This window comes from Falco peregrinus, chromosome 4, assembly GCF_023634155.1.
Source record: "Falco peregrinus isolate bFalPer1 chromosome 4, bFalPer1.pri, whole genome shotgun sequence".
NCBI lineage: Eukaryota > Metazoa > Chordata > Aves > Falconiformes > Falconidae > Falco > Falco peregrinus.
This window is the reverse complement of record NC_073724.1, coordinates 121,455,191-121,474,604: the sequence shown is the minus strand read 5'-3', so window position 1 is coordinate 121,474,604 and position 19,414 is coordinate 121,455,191. Positions and strand designations below refer to the sequence as shown.

Below are 19,414 nucleotides of genomic sequence, written 5' to 3'. Positions count from 1 at the left end.
AGAATTTTTAGAGTGGTAATTAAAAACACGATGTTGTCCGTCCTGGATACATTGTATGCCTGATGGTCTTCAGCACTAAAATGAGTTTATTTCCTTTGCTTGCTTTTTTTGGTTGTTAATCTAGAGAGGCAAGCTTTTATCTTCCCTTTCTATGTGCATGGAGGTGATTTCTGCAGATTTATTCAGCTTTCCACCAGGCTGAGGTTTCTCTGGCTGCTGCTCCTTTCCCGTGGGTTACAGAGGGGCAACGTTTGCTGGTAGAGCCGCACCAGCATGCTGAGTCAGGGGCTTTGACGGCATTGTGGGGTTAATCCCAGATCACACTCTTGATGGACGTGGTTGTGCCAGCAGAACTTCCCAGTGCTGTGCTATTGCCCTACATTTTCCAGATTAATACCTCCTCACATGTCGCGTTTTCCCTCTTTAACCGTTTTTTTGTTCTTGTCTAATGAGTGTCTTCATACTTCTACTTGAAGGCCTTGCTTGAGACTGACTGTGTTTCTGCAAATCCATCTAAATTTTGCACGTGTATGTCATTGCTGTGGTTAGAGAATGTGGCAGTCTCAGACTCCTTCTGAAGAGAGGTAGGAGATGGGGTACAGCATGAAGCAAGAGAGTATGGTGAGCAATCTGGCACAGCTTCAATTACGTTTATGTCTTGCACTTCTCACTCAAGTTAAGCAAAAGATCCACGTGAAACTAGATTTCTTTTGTATTTGTACTCACTTGAATGATTTCTGTTAAATTCTGAGCATTTACGACTGTTTTTGGGCAGTGGCTGAGGGCAGCGATGGGCATTTGGGTAGCCTTCATCTCTGTGCAGCTCATCACAGCTTCTCTCTGCAGTAGCAGCATCCAGTTATTAATGAACCTAATCGTTTTGACTTCTGATCAAGAAAAAAAACAGAAAAGGGGCCCCCCACCCCCCCAGGGTGATTCTACTCAGTGTCTGCATGGCAGCACGATCCAAGGAGGTACTGAAGTGGTTGCAGCTAAAGAAAGATCCCAGTGACAAAGGTTAATGGGAGGTGGGTACGGTACTTCTCTCTGTCTCTTCAGCAGCTAGAGATGAACAAAAAGGTGAGCTTTCTGATAATTCCCCGGCGTTAAAGGTTGCTGCAATACTGCCCTCCTGCTAAATCAACGTGGTGCCTGGAAACCCTCCTGTATTCAGCACATGCAACAGTGTTGGACACGTACAGGGATCCTTTGTTATTTGCTAAGCAGAGCTTATGGACTTCCTTGGCTGTGCAAGTGTAAAGTTGTAAAAATGTTCCAAAACTTGGACTTGAAGCAAATTTAGCTCTCAAACCGGCTCTGCTAAGTGAAATAGTAGTGGCAAAGGCGTTGAGATGTGAGGTGTAAAAGCAGTGGAAGGAGTGCTTGTTGATGCCATGGTTGATGCTGAGCCTGGTGTAGCTGGCAAGGCGTGCTTTTCACAAAATAGCTAAAGGGTGGAGGAAGACTCGGGGGCGGTGGTTTTCTCCCCCATTTGCTTGAACCCAGATTATTTTCTGCTTCTTTCTTGCCACAAAAGGAGTCGTTTGTTTAATTTTATAAAATGTTACTGAAGCTTTTGGAACTGAAACTGCAGCCCACGTCTTCTTGATAAATGGCTGTGTGTATTCCTGGAAGGAAGTTAAAATGGGGCTGTGTTATATTTGGTACCTCCTGAAGCACTGAGGCTACTTTGAGTACAGAATGTGCTCAAAGACAGACTAATTTGCCACTGCAGATCTTGATGTGATGAGATTTGTCAAGTCCTCATTTCTGCTAGAATTCACTTACGCTTCCCTCTCTCTCCTAAAGATGCTTGCTTATATATTTTAGAGTTATGTCTTTGAGCTGGGGCAGACCATAAAGGCAAGTCAAAAAGCCTAAAACTAGAATTAAATTCCAAGCAATGAATATGCTTGTTATAAGGTGGAAATACAGAGGTCAAGCACCTGTACAACAGGTGGGAATATTACTGAGCCGTTTCCCTGAGCGTGTTGGGATTATCAGGATGTTTGAACATCAGCAGGGTGGGTTTTGACTTCTCTCCAAGGATGCCATCTAAGATGGCATGGTCGTGGTTTCCTGCAGTAGACGATTTTGGGAACTTCAGTGAAAATAAAGATTTACTTTTTTTTCTTTCTTTCTTTTTTCTCCCTTGTTCATTTCCATTTTCATGCTGTTTCATTTGCTGGGCTTGAAGGGCATCTTGGTGTAACGTTGCAGGGAAAGGTAGGATGGATGGATCGGCACTCCCGAAGCAGCTGCTCTCTGTTGTTTTACTGGATTCGATCTTTTCTGTGTCTTGTTTTCTCCCTGAGAGTATTTTTTGAGTGAATGTAAACTTAATACTGGCTCAGTGGTTAGAGGCAATGAAAAAATATTTAATGTGAATGTTTTGGTACCGGGTTGATTAAAATAAACAACTGTTACAAGGAGCACTGGCCCTGGTTTGTGAACAGTAGGTTTTCTGTTCCTCTATATAATGCATAAAGCATGTGGAGCTGTTTGAGAGCTTTTTTTTTTGTGTGTGTGTGTGTGCTGTACTTAAATTTGAGGTATTTTGTTTTCAGTTCTCTGAGCTTTTGTGTCAGCTGTGAAGGGAGGGTGTGGGAGTAACATGTAAAACTTGGGCTAAAACCCTTTTAGTCTCATATCTTGACAAATAGCTGGTTATCAAGTATTTAAATGGAAGCTTGAACTTTGCTTTCTCCCTTTTGAAAGCTGAGAAGACCTTAGTTCTGATTTCATCCACTCCTGATGCTGTTTGTTTCTAGTTTCTATGCGGTTCTTCAGCAGAGCGTAGGCATAGTTGGTGTAGACTTTGTGCAAGCCATGCCATGTGAGCATTCCACCCAAAGTCGTTGAGCTGTAGCATATAGCTGCAGGAAGATTTCACGTCTTGCTTTGAAGGTGCAGATGCTGAATTTCTACTCTTTCTCCCTATACCTATGGTTATGAAAAAGTGTATCCATGGTATTTTTAGGGGAAGGCAAACTGAGATACTTTATGTGTAGGAGAGTTGCAGTAGATATGCATCTCTATTTGTTTAATGACAGCAGGTAGGGAATGGAACATCATGCTGTCTTTTTTGCAACTGCCGGTCTTGTTGCCAGCTCTGATATCTCTTCCCTCTCCTCCTCTTATCCTGCATCTCCATCACTCCTCCTTTTCTGACTGCATTTCTTACATGTGCCGTTCTTCCTTTTGCTCTGGTGGAGATAAAGACCACTCTTTGCTAGAAAGAGCCGTGTTTTCTGTTCGACAGGTTTGCCTGTGGAGCCTCACAGGTCTCTCTTTCTCTCTGTTGGTTGCTACTGCAGAGCTGTGGAATGCTGTGAAGACTCACTGCCCTGCAGTCGTAGGCAGACTCCTCTCCAGATTATCTTCATCCGAAGGAAGCTCATATCCAAGAGGTATGAATTCATGGTTTTTGTGCGCCGTTCAGCTCCTCCAAACACCGTTTTCCCCAATCTCTCCACAGATAGAAAAGCTTTGGATGCCACGGAAATTGCAGGTGTTGATTAAAAAGTGTTGGTGTTTGGCATGAGTTGGACCCTTGTTTATATTAAATGAACTTTGGTACAGAATCGCACTACATTTTAAAATAAGCAGGTCATTTCTGGGTCAAGAAATGCATAAGCTGAAACTCCAGCAACACTGCATGTCTAGCACATTTTATTGTGTTCATTTATAAAGTTAATAAACCTGAGGTAATCAGCAGACTGGAGTAGAACACACAGCAGGTATGTGCTGCTCCTGTGAAGAGTTGTGAGAGTTAGGGTTTTTTAGTATTTATGAGTATTATTAAATTACTAAATTATTAATAAATATTTTATTTTTCTTTTATATTAAAAAGAAGGCGAAAAATACTGCCTGTGTTCACTAGCTGGGTCAAAATCACTGGTTTGGCAAAGGCATGAGTCCTGGTATAAATTTCTGTCATTTGCCTGTAGACAGGCAAAGTATTTTCTACTAGGTTATGTTGCAGCCTTTTATAAAAGAAAACTAGGAACAGTTTTTTAAAATGGGAACTTTGCAGTGTGATGTGGTCTGTAAATTGGTTGGCGCAGGTTTTATCTGAACTATTTATTTTTGTGGATGGTGCCTAGCATTATGAGACCTGAACAGATCAAGCCCTCTAAATGTTCAAATCTGTTACAACAGCGGTATAACGTGCTATACAGCTAGCTATTAAATACAGACATACCATTTCAGGAAATCCCTGTGTTGCACACAGGTATGGGCTGGAAAATATGCTGGACAAATGTTGCTGTATGCCTGCCCTGTGCTTCAGTTTTCCCCTGGGTATTGACACTTGGCTGATGCTGTGGAGAAGATACTGGGGTAGCTGAAGTGTCAGTCTGACCCAATCCAGCTGTTCTTGTGCAGGAGTATGGAAAATCCAGCATTGACTTGCACACCCCCCCCACACACCCCCAGCCTTTTATACGTTTTGCAGCTTGCTTAGTAACATGAGCTTCAAATGTCAGCTGCCAGGATACCCACTGCGTGTTCTGCTCCCACTCAAGTCAGATTTGCTGAAAAGCAGATGCAGGCAGACAGCAGTGCTGACGGGTGCTCTTTGCTCTTGGATCCCCTGCACTGCACCGGGATCGAGCATTTAGGCATGCTGTGACCGTGCAGGAGCACTCCTGCCCTGATTAGATGCCTGCTCTTTTGGTAAGGGCAAGGTCGGGCTGTTTTTTCTTCCTCTTCCCACCCTCAGCAACTCAACCCATCTTAAGTGGGACGGGGCAGAAAATACCAAGCATTTCAGAAAAGCTTTGCGTTGTCCTTGCTTCTGCCAATCTTGAAGCAACAGCAATGGCCCCTTTCCATCTCCCTCTTCCCCTTTTGGTTGAATATCCTGCTAGATAAAAGGGCAAAAAAGGGACTTTGATGGTGCTTCTGTCTGCATCTTCTGCCCACTGTTCCCATATCTCCAGGTTGAAGCAACAGTAGGAGACCCAGCTGGGGCCATGCTGCCTTTTGTGGGCCTGAGAAACAGAGGCCCAGGGCTGCAGAAGGGAGAGAGGCAAAGGCAAGGGAGCATGTTTGATGGGTTGCAAGGTAGGGAGAGCGCAGAGGTGGCGGCTGAGTTACTCAGACTTGAGAAGTGACAGTGGCACCAATGGGAGATCCAGAAGACAAGGTGTTTTTTCCAATGAGGATATGCTAAGTGTTGGCTTTGTGTGAGAAAGAGAGCTTCTGGTCCAAGGGGCTCCTGCTCCAGTTCAGCTCCACATTAAGAAATTTAAGTTTAAGCTTTGTTTGTGCTGATTGCCTGAGCTCCCAGCCTGGTCCCTGGAGACCTCAAGAGTGGAACTGATGGAGCCTGGGGAGATTTGGCTGATGAGCTACTGGTTGTCCTCATCAAGCTGATTGGGTTTGCTTTCCCGGTTGTAACGGCTCTGCTTGGGATCTCCACCAGCCACTTCAGACATTTACTTGTTGCGTGCCTTTATCTTGGATTGAGCATCCCCTTTTAGGCTTGTGATGGTAAATAGTGTTAAGAAATCAAAAGGTGGAAGAAATTGAGTTCAACTCTTGAATGTGGTGTGCCGGACCTCTTAATGTAGTTTTACTGAGGTCAGGTTAATTCCTACTTGGGATATACCCCACTCCCTCAAACCCTAAGCAGAATTCAGCAATTAAATAGTTAATTACTCTGTGTGTGTGTGTGTGTGTGTGTGTGTGTGTGTGTAAAAAATACGTGTGTATCTAAAAATACTTTTCTTATCTGTGTAATGGTTTGATGCAAGTATTTTAAATGTGTTTTTTCATGAGCCTGGTTTTTATAAAGTGCGTGTGAGTGGAACTTGGCATGTGGTTAACTGGCCCTGGACTTTATACTTTTGCTGTATTCATCTCGGTGTTTCTGATCTTACATCGAAAAGTTCTGGTCATTAGTCTCCTGATCACTTATGACACTTTGGTGGGGTCCATTTGGTGGTCTTCGTTGGGCTGGGAATGCACCAAATCCAGAGCCGACGCTGCAGCATCTTGCTAGCAGCTGATGGCTGATTCTCTGCTGTTGGGGCATGGGTACCTCAATTAGTGATTTTTTTTAGTGCATGAATAAATCCTTTGTTCATAGATCTTAAGTTTTGTTGAATTGCCAGCTCTGTTTTGGAGAATAAATTTCCTTTCAGAGAATATATGATATGGGAGGTGATTTCTGTCAAGCCAAGTTATGTACTGTATTCAACTCTGGGGTCTCCAGTACGAGAGACCTGTTGGAGCGGGCCCGTCGGAGGCCACGGAGCTGGTCAGAGGGCGGGAGCCCCTCTGCTGTGGGGACAGGCTGGGAGAGCTGGGGCTGTGCAGCCTGGGGAGGAGAAGGCTGCGGGGAGACCTTAGAGCAGCTCCCAGTGCCTGGAGGGGCCGACAGGAAAGCTGGGGAGGGGCTTTGGGCAAGGGCAGGGAGTGGTGGGACAGGGGGGAATGGCTTGAAGCTGAGAGAGGGGAGATTTAGGTTGGACATGAGGAAGAAACCCTTCCCCGTGAGGGCGGCGAGGCGCTGGCCCAGGCTGCCCAGAGCAGCTGTGGGTGCCCCATCCCTGGCAGGGCTCAAGGCCAGGCTGGACGGGGCTGGGAGCAGCCTGGGCTGGGGGGAGGGGGCCCTGCCCCTGGCACGGGGTGGGACCGGGTGGTCTGTGAGGTCCCTCCCAACCCAAAAACTTCTGTGATGCTTTGTAGTTCCCAGGATCCTATGAGATGTTACATGATTATTTAAGAGTGAAAGGAGATCCCTGGTCCTTGTTCCTGGTGGAGTCTAATGACTGTGATACCAAGGACCTTCCTTCCTTTGGGTGATCTTTAGAGGAGGGAAATATGCCATACTAGAACATTGTTAATGTTTTAATATTCAGCCTTCGATGTAGTCTGAACATGTTGTGGGTTGTCAGTGTGTTTGTTTGCATATGCTCCATGGCACAGCTGTGTCTGTGAACATGCCTCTGAGTTAGAACCATGCTGCTCCTGTGCGACTTGTAAAATGTGGGCAAAAGTGTGGCTGTATCTACACTTTAGTAGTGTGCAAATAGGTGGAGCACAAACTGGAGTTTGAGAATGTTGCTTATTGCTTCAGAGCTCTTCATTGGTGAGATATTTCAGGCTTACATTCTAAGAGATGAAGCTAGTAGCTGGCTTGAGGTTGCTGTTTTCCGATTCAGATGGTGGGCTTGAGGGAAGAAAAGGCTTACTGTTGTGAGGTGCATGGGTTTGGTTGTGAGGGCAGGTGAGAAGACCAGTGTTTCCTACCATACAACATCACTGAATCTGTGCTGAGTGTGTGACATGCTTGGGCATTTCCTAAGGATGCTCTTACAGAGAGTGGGAACTGCTGCCTCAAGAGCAGAACCCTCCAATGTGTTTCTTAGGCTCTTGTTGCATCTGGTTTTACCCAGCATCCTCTTGCCATATATTAGAATAAACAGGGAACTGGACATTCTTGGTCTGTAGTGGGGAATATAGGTACTAGTCTTCCTCTTAAGCTATATCTCATAGAATCAGAGGATTGTTTAAAATGGAAAAGACCTTTGAGATCATCAAGTCCAACCATTAACCCAGGACTGCCAAGTCCATCACTAAACCATATTGCTAGGCACCTGTCTTCACACACAGTCTGATAGTCATGGAGCACCAAGGCTCTTTTAAATGTACCTCAGCTCAGGATGGTTTCAAGCCCTACAAGATGTTGGATTGGCTTTCTTCCCTCTCTCCTGTGCGAGCTGCAAATGTTAGCCTGGAGAAAAGGGGGCTCAGGGGGGCCCTTCTGGCTCCCTACAGCTGCCTGGCAGGAGGCTGCAGCGAGGGGGGTCGGTCTCTGCTCCCAAGGAACCAGCGGCAGGACAGGAGGGAACGGCCTCCAGCCGCACCAGGGGAGGTTCAGGGTGGGCACTGGGAGAAATGTCTTCCCCGACAGGGTGGCCAAGCGCTGGCACAGGCTGCCCGGGGACGGGGTGCAGGCACCGTCCATGGGGGGGCTAAAATACACGTAGACAGGCTGTGTGGGGACATGGTTCAGTGGTGGCCTTGGTGGTGCTGGGTTAGTGGTTGGACTCTATGAAAGGTCTCTCCTCACCTAAATGATTCCATGATTATAGGGTTTGGAAGGCTTTGGGATCTGTAATTACTTTGCCCATTCCTGCTTCATGGGAATTTTCACTTTCAGAGAAGATTTTTGTCCCTTTGTGAACACTACCACAACACTGGATGTATCGGTGAAAGGGAAGGACCTACCCCTTTGCGAGGTACCTAGATACACTGGAACATATCACATATGGAAACTTCTTCCCTGCACAAGGTGTTGAATTTATAAAGATTAATGACCCGGCATTTCCTCTTAAGTAGCCTTTGTGCAAATGCTTCTCGTAGTCAGGTCTACTCCCTTAAAAAAAATTCTCTTTTAAGTTTTTGCCTCAGTATTCCGTGTCAGCCAGAGCCACCAGCTAATCACACAAACACGAACTGTGCCTGTGGGTCCCCAGGCTGGGCTGTGCCTCTGCCTGTACCCACGGCAGAACGCCTGATGAAACCTGCAGTGTCCTTTGCCTGTCTGTGGTGTGTGATGAATGCTGTGCCACTGGGATGCATCGTAATCAAGTGTCAGAGTAGGAAACATCAGCCTGAACATCCCAGGATGATGAGTTTGGGGCGTAGAGGAACTATTTTATTGACGAAGCTGCTTTGTGATTGTTTATGGCTGAATACTGCTGATATACAGTAATTGTTAGAGGAGTGAGACATCATTAGGAAGATGACAGTTCCCATAACAAGGAAAAAAAATCAGCTGTCAAAAACTGATTTAAAAACAAAGAAAGGTTTTAATAAGATTTATGGACATAAGCAGGCAGAGAGGATCTCTGAGACCAGACTCTTTAATATGCACTGGACTGACTTTCTACTTTTGATCTATAAGCTTATATGGCACATTAAAGTGAGCTGTCGATATTGCCCTGGGGTATGTGGAGAGCACACCAAAATACTTTGTCTGTCTCCTCAGCCAGAAGGACACAGTTAGGGTCTCTTTCTTTCTCTGAGCCTAGGATGTGAGTTGTATCTACATCTCTTCTTAAAAAAAAAAAAAGTGTGTATTTTGAAAGCTTTGTGGCCTTGGCTTCCCTTTGGACTGAGGTTTGCTATGTGGGTATCTTTTTGTAGCCCTGTGATAGCTGCTTCTCTTAGAGGCCAGACTGTTGTCCAGCAGGCTTGCAAAGTCAAAGTCCCAGCTGGCTGCTGCATGGAGATCATCGTGGTTTTCAGAAACAGCACAAAAGTGGAGATCTGTGTTTCCTGAGGAGGGGAAGGAACAGAATCCTTATGAAAACTCTTCAAATGATGCATCCAAACGAGTGCAGCAGGCTACAGAGGAAGGGCCTAGCCAAGTGGGTGATGGTAGGAGATCTACTTGAGGACAGATTTTCTGTTCCTGCTGGAGAAGTGCAACAGTGCGCTCAGTTCTTGCAGTCTCTGTGGCTGACGTTGTAGGGAGCATACACCTTTCCGGAGCGCTTTCCTGCAGTGTTTGCTCCGCATTTCTGCTCGCAGAAGCCATGCTGGAAGCACTGCCCTTTCTTTCAGATGTATAATTTACCACCTCTTCCCAGCGTGCCAGCCTTGTTTGTATTGATAAATGAATGTTCTCTGTGTACAGCCTGCAGATAATTCTGCTCGTCGAGTACAATGCTGCTAAATATACCTGTTTCTGATTAAGTGCATTTGAATTTCTGAGTTTGGTTAATAAGCTACACCTTTCGCAGATTCTTTTGTTAACTCATAAAAGCTGCGTGTTCTGATTTATAGTGCCAGAAGGGGTAAACTGACATTAAAAGCATTAATTAGTCATGGTTGACTGCACAAAGAATAGAGTTGGTGTGAGCCAGCTTTTGATTTAGCCCTTTGTGGGCCTTTGATTTTCGCCTAAGCTTGTTAAAGGGTCTGTATCTCTGGCTTTTTCATGCTAGATTATATAATTAGAGTTTAGTGTGAAATACAGTGATTGGGCTTGAAGAGCAAGAGCCCTGTACAATTATAAGCAATAAAGTTATAAAGCAATTGGCCAGAACTTTACATATATTTTAATAGAGAAAGGTTCTTTTTACCATGTGGGTGTGATAACTTGGTATTTTTAGGTGTGCATTAACGATAACCAGATGATTTGTTGTAAGCTGTGGGTACTCTTGGTAAGCCTCAGAAAGAATATGTTCTCAAGAGCCTTGGACTTGCCTGTTGTGTGGTGCTTCAGCATCATGTGAATGTCATGGGGGTTTGGTAAACGGCACCACAGGTAGCACTGATTTTTTTTTTTTTTTTTTTTTCCCTACATCTTCACCCTTACATACAGGCTAATAGGAAAAGAACCCAGACCTTGAAGCATTGCCTGGGTTTGATACTTGGAATTCCTACCTTATATAATGAAATACACTCATAAACATTATGGTAGTTTCTGTAATACCAATTCTACCCATCCATTCCCCACACAAAAGTTTGAAATGTAATTAAAATGCAAATCATAGGCTAAGGTGTTTGGTTTTTTTTTTTAATAGACCTTCCATAATTATGCCTGACTGCAAAAAAAGAATACCTTTGGTATAATTTTGGTGATTGCCTGTGGTTTGTTTGTGAATTAAGATTTTTCCTCTGTCTGTATAAAGTTTCCTTCTGTCTTACATATTATTACATTAACTGCTCTATAAAAAGAATGTTGGACTGGGTTTCTATTCAAACTTGTTAACACTTGTCATTGAAGAGCCAACAATTGCCTGGTGCGGTACCTCCAGTACTGCCTTCATTTCCTTCGTTTGACAGTGTGTGTTGTGACAGTTGACTGGGAGACCTGCTAGCAATGACCCCACTTGTAGAAGTGTTTTCTAAAGATGCAATTATCCAGCAGCATATGAAAATTCCACATTTCATCATAGAATCACAGAAGGGTTTGGGCTGGAAGGGACCTTCAAGACCAGCCAGTCCCACCCCCTGCCAGGGGCAGGGCCCCCTCCCCCCAGCCCAGGCTGCTCCCAGCCCCGTCCAGCCTGGCCTTGAGCCCTGCCAGGGATGGGGCACCCACAGCTGCTCTGGGCAGCCTGGGCCAGCGCCTCGCCGCCCTCACGGGGAAGGGTTTCTTCCTCATGTCCAACCTAAATCTCCCCTCTCTCAGCTTCAAGCCATTCCCCCCTGTCCCACCACTCCCTGCCCTTGCCCAAAGCCCCTCCCCAGCTTTCCTGTCGGCCCCTCCAGGCACTGGGAGCTGCTCTAAGGTCTCCCCGCAGCCTTCTCCTCCCCAGGCTGCACAGCCCCAGCTCTCCCAGCCTGTCCCCACAGCAGAGGGGCTCCAGCCCTCTGACCAGCTCCGTGGCCTCCGACGGGCCCGCTCCAACAGGTCCGTGTCCTTCTGATGCTGAGGAACCCCGAGCTGGACGCAGCGCTGTGGGGGGTCTCAGCAGAGGGGAGCAGAGGGGCAGAGCCCCCTCCCTCGCCCTGCCGGCCACGCTGCTGGGGATGCAGCCCAGGGCACGGGCGGCTTTCTGGGCTGCGAGCGCACATTGCCGGGTCATGTCCAGCTTTTCATCCCCCAGCACCCCCAAGCCCTTCTCCACAGGGCTGCTCTCCATCCATTCTCTCTCCAGCCTGCATTTGTGCTTGGGGTTGTCCCCACCTTGCGCTTGGCCTTGTTGAACTTGCTGAGGTTCGCCCAGGCCCGCCTCTCCAGCCTGTCAGGATCCCTCGGGATTTCCCACTGTTGCACATCAGAGCTCACAGCAGGTTTTGGCTCCTTAGATGAGGGAGAATGGTGGAACATATCTGAAGCTCCTCAGCTTAACAAAAAACCTTCTTCAGTTTCCTGAATATTTTAAATGTGTATAATAACATACTGACATCTATTGTAATTTGTATTTTAAGAGATGTTTACACTGTGAAGTTGCCTGCCGTTTTCTGTAGGCTGGTTCAAGGTTTGGCAGCTCTGAAAGCATAATAGCATACGCTTTTCCCTTCTCTAACCATTAATTATGTCTGTAGAAACCCAATAGCAACTGGAGACCTTTTCTGCAGGTAGATATGAATGATGGTTTTATTAGAGGCTATCACGGGTCACTGCTGGAGAGAGCCTCTTGGCTTCTGCTGGGGTTGGGACACAGGGAGAGCTGTCATCTCTCTCCAGATAGCCTCCTGCCCTGCTCCTTAGCCCATGGTGTGCCATTCAAAATGTGTCCACATGTTACCTGTGGCCCCGTGGCCGAAAGCTGCCAGGCCATGGACTAGCACATGCCTACGCTTTGCTGTCAAGATGCTGCGTTTCTCCAACCCTATGGAAAATTCCCTTCTGTTTTAAATAACCGAGTTTCAATAAGTGAAAGTAGAAAGGGGTCTCAGATTTTGGCATTTTAGCAAAGTTGTAAGGCAATGCTAGGATGGGTTTGGGGATTTTCTTATCATCTTCCTCTTGTTCAGAGTCCTTGCTTGAATCCATATACGAATGGAAATGGAAATGAAAATAGGGAGCCATGGCAAAGATTTGTGATTATAATTCTGCCTACTGTACTAAAGGGTTGGCATTAGAAAGAAACCTGCATTATTTATTAAATGACAAAATAGGATTGGTTTTCTTTGGTTGTTTTTTTTTTTGACAAGTTGTAATTTAAAAATCAGACAGCTGCACAAATTGTGAAATCGCTGAACATTAAATCGAGTGTCAAATTTTGGGTACCCAGTGCTACATCATGGGTTTCCAGGTTCTTTAAAGAGATAATATGACAAAATAGACAGTGCTTGTGTGTCCCCAGAAGCTCTGCATTGCTGTGTCCTCTGCAGCAGGAGGGTGGTTTGCACCTTGTAGTGAGGCTAACGATGAACTGATACTAAAGCTCGCCACTTGTGCTTAGGTGGGACTTTTGTGTTTGCTTAGAGGTGGGTGCAGAAAGAAGCATATTCAGAAGAGGATGTTGCAATTAAAATAAAAAGCATGGCTTGCCTATGTACATACCTGTGTTAGTGCTTGGCAAGTGCATGTGCTGCTTCACCACCATATCGTTGTTCCTGAAGGATTTTTGTGAGCGCTTGCCTCCTGAGTATCATCCTCTTGCTCATTATCATCATCAGTCCCTCTTGCTTTTGCTTTTTCTTTCATGATGTAAACAATTTCTAATGATTCCTTCCTTCTCTGCTGTCAAATAATGGCAAAAGAGAAAATTAGTTATAGCTGAAGACCTATTTTTCGTTAGGCAGGCTGAGTTCTATAATAAACATGATTTCTCCTTGCCTGCTCGGTTAGACATTAATGATAATTTGTCATCTCTGCAATATTTGCTTTTCAGAAGAGTTTAAAGCATACGCTTCTGCTTCAGTTATGAAGTTTGCTCATTATTATTAGTGTAAGACAAGGCACGTGATATGATATGGGGACCTTCCAGGAGTAATTTCCCTTTCCCTGGGAAGCTTGTATCGGGAATAGAGAAAGTGAGCTGGGAACTTGATCTTACTTGTGTTGGAGTTTGGGGAAAACCCAGTCTTTAACGGGGATAGGGGAATGCGGTAAGGCAGAAGAGGACTGTATGGGCAGGGGATGTGGAAGACATGGGCAGAACAACAGCGAAGAGGGCCTAGGATTGCGTCTTGGCAGGGGGGATGCTTTTATTTTCAGCAGTCTTGTAAACATTGCTAACCTAATTTCTTTGAATAAATTACAGAGCTAGGTGGTAGGGAGAGCAGAACAATTCTGCAGGGAGTTTAGTTTTAGATTAATTTAGAATCAGGACTTAATTTAAAACAATAATTAGGATTTAACAATTTCTTTTAAAACCTGATATCCTAGGGAAATCAGGCTTATGCCTTATGCTCTCTGCGTGAGTACTTTAATTCTTTAAACTTTGGAAGTCTGATAAGGGAAAGAGAAGTCTTGGAGATGATTGTATCTTCTAGGTCTCGTGAAAATGCCGCAAGTTAAAAGAAGATGAGTTTTTGTACGAGGGTAAAGTGGCAACATGGATTCACACACAAGATACCAGAAAATGTTCAGTGATCTGATAAATGCCCTGTCATGGGAGAAGCTTTGGATTGAATTTCCACTTGACCAAAGTCAATTGGCGCAAGAAGCAGCTCCATGGGAAACAAGCGCTCAAGGAGCTCCTTGTTGGGTGGTTTTTTTTTTTTTGGTTTTTTTTTTGTGTCATTGCATCAATATATCTCAGGCTTTTTTCTCCAGGGGAAAAAGGTCAAAGAATATTTTGAGTGATGAGGTAAGATGATGAGAGTTAGGAGTAGGGTAGTTGCATGTCATTTCAGAATTGTATGTATTCAGAATACTTTCTCTGAAAACCCTTAGAATAGGTGTGTTTACTCTTTCCTGCAAAAACCCAAACTGAGACTACCTACTTGGCAATTTGTCCAGTCGTCTTCAGGAAAGGGTGATGGAAAGAGAATTTCCAGAATTTCCAGTGTTTAATGGGTTTAATTAGACTGGTGAAGGAACTGGGGAGGACTGGAGGCAGGATTGGGAAGCTGTTGTAACAGGTCTCAGACAGCCTAGAGAGAGGGAAACTCTGCCTTGCTCTCTGTTTTGGTTGGGCTTTATTGACTTATTTATTTGAATTAAAGCCATCTGGAAAAATTTGGTTGTGCATTTATACCCTAGAATAAGTCCTTTGTGTGGCCAGGCTCTGGTAGCGGGTGGCTTCTGTGAGAAGGTGCCGGCAGCTGCCCCCCTGCCCAGTGGAGCCAGTGCCACCGGCTCCCAGCCGGACCCGCCGCTGGCCAAAGCCAGGCCCAGCAGCGCCGGTGGCAGCGCCGCTGGGATAAAGGATTTCAGAGAGGGGGAACCCAGGGGAACAGCGACTGAGCTGGAGAGAGGGGTGAGACTGTGTGAGAGGCAGAGCCCTGCAGCCCCCCCAGGGCAGGAGGGGCAGGGGGGCTCCAGGCGCCGGAGCAGAGATTCCTGGCAGCCCGTGCTGGAGCCCCCGGCCAGGCAGGCTGTGCCCCCAGCCCATGGAGCCCCCGGCCAGGCAGGCTGTGCCCCCAGCCCATGGAGCCCCCGGCCAGGCAGGCTGTGCCCCCAGCCCGTGCTGGAGCCCCCGGCCAGGCAGGCTGTGCCCCCAGCCCGTGCTGGAGCCCCCGGCCAGGCAGGCTGTGCCCCCAGCCCATGGAGCCCCCGGCCAGGCAGGCTGTGCCCCCAGCCCGTGCTGGAGCCCCCGGCCAGGCAGGCTGTGCCCCCAGCCCGTGCTGGAGCCCCCGGCCAGGCAGGCTGTGCCCCCAGCCCATGGAGCCCCCGGCCAGGCAGGCTGTGCCCCCAGCCCGTGCTGGAGCCCCCGGCCAGGCAGGCTGTGCCCCCAGCCCGTGCTGGAGCCCCCGGCCAGGCAGGCTGTGCCCCCAGCCCGTGCTGGAGCCCCCCGGCCAGGCAGGCTGTGCCCCCAGCCCATGGAGCCCCGGCCAGGCAGGCTGTGCCCCCAGCCCATGGAGCCCCCGGCCAGGCAGGCTGTGCCCCCAGCCCGTGCTGGAGCCCCCGGCCAGGCAGGCTGTGCCCCCAGCCCGTGCTGGAGCCCCCGGCCAGGCAGGCTGTGCCCCCAGCCCGTGCTGGAGCCCCCGGCCAGGCAGGCTGTGCCCCCAGCCCATGGAGCCCCCGGCCAGGCAGGCTGTGCCCCCAGCCCATGGAGCCCCCGGCCAGGCAGGCTGTGCCCCCAGCCCATGGAGCCCCCCGGCCAGGCAGGCTGTGCCCCCAGCCCATGGAGCCCCCGGCCAGGCAGGCTGTGCCCCCAGCCCATGGAGCCCCCAGCCAGGCAGGCTGTGCCCCCAGCCCATGCTGGAGCCCCCGGCCAGGCAGGCTGTGCCCCCAGCCCGTGCTGGAGCCCCCGGCCAGGCAGGCTGTGCCCCCAGCCCGTGCTGGAGCCCCCGGCCAGGCAGGCTGTGCCCCCAGCCCGTGCTGGAGCCCCCGGCCAGGCAGGCTGTGCCCCCAGCCCGTGCTGGAGCCCCCGGCCAGGCAGGCTGTGCCCCCAGCCCATGGAGCCCCCGGCCAGGCAGGCTGTGCCCCCAGCCCGTGCTGGAGCCCCCAGGGGAGCAGACCCCCACCCGCAGCCCGGGGAGGATTCTACACCGGAGGGACCCACGCTGGGGCAGTGCGTGGAGGACTGTCTCCCGTGGGAGGGACCCTGCTGGAGAGAGGAAGAGTGTGAGGACCCTTCCCCTGAGGAGGAAGGAGCGGCAGAGACAGCGTGTGATGGACTGAGCGCAGCCCCCGTTCCCCGTCCCCCTGCGCCGCTGGCGGGGAGGAGGCAGAGAAGTTGGGAGTGAAGTTGAGCCCGGGAAGAAGGGGGGGGGTGGGGGGAGGTGTTTTGAAGATTTGAGTTTATTTCTCATTATCCTGCTCTGATTCAGTTGGTAATAAATTAATTTCCCCAAGTTGAGTCTGTTTTGCCCACAATGGTAATTGCTGAGCGATGTCCCCGTCCTCATCTCGACCCACGAGCCTTTTGCTGCATTTTCTCTCCCCTGCCCAGCTGAGGAGGGGCGATGGAGCAGCTTTGGTGGGCACCTCGCGTCCAGCCTGGGTCAGCCCACCATGATGTTTTAGAATGGCTGAATATAGAAAATGAGACATCTGGGAATCCAGCTACGCACCTCACAAGGTGATGGTGGTTGTGGAGGACTTTGAAGCATTGAGCTGTAAACATCTTCTGCATATTCAGGGACATGGAAACTGCCTTTAAACTGCATTTTTAGGAAAACTTGATTCCGAACAGCAACACAGACAGATGTAAAATAATATCTTCAACAGCAAGAAGATATATAAGAGCTTCTTCCCTCAATTTTCTGCCAGTTTGTTTGGGCTACCACGTTTGTTTCTCCTGCTGCATTTGATAACATTGTTAGTGCTCGAAGCAGAGTGAGGAGTGCAGCTCCTTTATCCACTGCAGTTGTTGATATTCCTGCTTGGAGAATAAGCAAAATGCTTTGGGCCCAGGCTCAGGTTCTGACAGGTAAAAACATTTCCATTTGCTTGAAAGAGCTGTATGCCCTTCTGTCTTCCCCGAATGCATCCAAGTCCTTGGGGCAGTGAGTTGCCTGTCCCCACCTTGTTTTGCAGACAGATTTTTGAGTAGGAATGGAAGCCTTTGAGCTTCTTTGTTTGCGCTTTTTCACTCTTAGTCAGCACATCCTTAGAAATGAGTCCAGCGTGTTGAGACCACCAGAGTGCAGGGCATCGTACTGTGTGCCAGTACAGCCAGGAAAATGCATGGGCCCGTCACCTCTTCACGGCCACAGCCTGAGGACAGTTATTCACAACTTTAGCTCTTTGACTTGACATCATTTTTGTCGTGGTTTAACCCCAGCCAGTAACTAAGCACCATGCAGCCAAAGGGATGGGGAGGAGAATTGGAAAGGAGCATTAAACTTGAGAGTTGAGATAAGAACAACTCAGTAAGTAAAGCAAAAGCTGTGCACACAAGCAAAGCAAAACAAGGAATTCCTTCACTGCTTTCCACCAGCAGGCAGGTGCTCAGCCATCCCCAGGGCAGCAGGGCTCCATCATGTATAACAGGGACTTGGGAAGACAAACACCATCACTCCGAGCATCCCCCCTTCCTTCTTCTTCCCCGGCTTATATCTGCTCAGCATGGCGCCACACGGTCTGGAACATCCCTTTGGCCAGTTGGGGTCAGCTGCCCTGGCCGTGTCCCCTCCCCATTCCCCGTGTCCCTCCAGCCCTCTCGGCCCGAGAAACTGAAAAGTCCCTGACTCAGCACAAGCATCACCCAGCCACAGCCGAACCCACGGGTGGCCGCCAGCATCGCTCCCACCAAACCCAAACCGCAGCACGGCACCAGCTGCTGAGAAGGAAATTAACTCTGTCCCAGCCAAAACCAGGACAGTTTTCCTTCCCTGCTTGAAGGAAGGTGGTTTTTTCCAGTATGAGAAGCATTAAATTGACTCAGCTACTTTGCTGAAGTAGCAACTTTGAAGTTTCTTGTATGATCTGGGAGTCAATTAGGCCACTTTTACCCAGCAGTCTCATAGCAGGCATTTTATTTGGGAGAATCTCACTTGCTATTTCAGGTCCAACAATATAAGCAACCTTCCTTCGATTTTGAGGCTGTTAGCTGCATGGATATTGCAGTAATTGAGGGAGTAGAGTCATACCAATGCCTAATAAAAACAAGTTCAAGCTACAGTGGAATCAATTCAAATACAGGAAGAGAGGCTCTCCTGAAAATTTTTATGTAAAGTCCACGCTGTCCTTCTTTCAGAGATCTGTGCTTCAGTCACTGTTTTCAAGTTGAGATGTTGCATACCCTAATACCTCCAGGTATTCAAAATATTCAGCTGTTCTTAAAAAAAAAATAATCTGTATTTTTTAATCTAAGGGGAAGGAAGGAAGGAGCAGGCACCTTTAGTTCCACTGTTTTTGATCCTAACTCACACAGTTTTCAACATTCGCTTTTAATACTTGACTTTGCTTGAGTATGCAGACGTTATGGGGTCATCCGTGGTATCAACAGATCTCGCTGGTCAGCTTTTTGAGGCATGTCTCTAGCATTAAGTCTCAAACTGGAAAGGTAATCCCCTCTGGAGCCTTGACCTACTCTAAAAATTACTTTCTCCTGCTCTTTTGAGCCTTTGGGTTCTATTCTGATGGTTTTTTCCTCTTCATCAAGACAGCTTGCTTAATTGCTGTGACTGCTAGGCAGAAATCTTACTCTCCTGTCTTACAGACCTTCTTCTCTTCAGTTCCTTCATAATAAGATAGTTTCTGGAACAGGGCCAGGCCTTTAGTCTAAAGTGTCTTCCAGCTTTCGTATCAAATGAGGAACAGCACAGCCAGATTTCAGTTGTAATCCCTCTTCCCAAAGACAAGGAAGGTGGCAATGTCTAGACACTGTTGTTCAAAAGATTTTATTTGATTTCTTCCCATGTGTTAATTCAAGGCTGAGGGTCCCCTCTTTCTCCTTTCCATCCCACGTCATAGGCCCCTAAGCATCCCAATCTACAGTTGCTCGAGGGATGAAATCCCATGTACGGTTTGGGACAGAAGCGTGCAATCCGGGAGTCAGTGGCCTGTGCCCCGCAGGAGCAGAGTCAATGGAGCAAGATGTGGTGAGCTCTGGCTGGTGGCCCTCGTGGTGTACGGACTAAGTGTTTCTCATTTAAAATCTCTCTTTTTTTTTTTTTTTTTTCCATATCAAATGCTGTATTCGATCACAAGATATTAGACAACACCTACCAGCTGCTCTTAACTTTTTATATTTCTTTTATGACTTAATGCAGCAGCCTTTCCTTGGGTCCACGTTGTACAGCATTTTGGTGGGGAAGTGGATCCTTACATGGTACAGATTTTGAGTAGGAAAAGCTAACAACTTAGTTGGTTTCCTGGTCTTTGAAATTTTCTTTCTACTGGTGGGAGGTTTTGACCTTTTTTTGCTTTGAAGGT

The 19,414-nt window shown here is 47.8% G+C and overlaps 1 protein-coding gene across 6 annotated transcripts in view; it reads left to right on the top strand.

Annotated features, from left to right (window-relative positions):
- FAM168A (family with sequence similarity 168 member A) overlaps positions 1–19,414 on the top strand; it is a 220,458-nt gene that overhangs the window by 56,010 nt on the left and 145,034 nt on the right. For 3 of the 6 annotated variants that reach the window (XM_055802023.1, XM_055802025.1, XM_055802026.1), the window contains one exon: positions 3,318–3,410. The exons of 2 other annotated variants lie outside the window; for them this stretch is intronic. The gene's annotated coding sequence lies outside the window, so the exon portion shown is untranslated. Of the gene's footprint in view, positions 1–3,262; positions 3,411–19,414 lie in introns of all 6 variants that reach the window. One more of the 6 variants, XM_055802024.1, reaches the window with a different exon arrangement.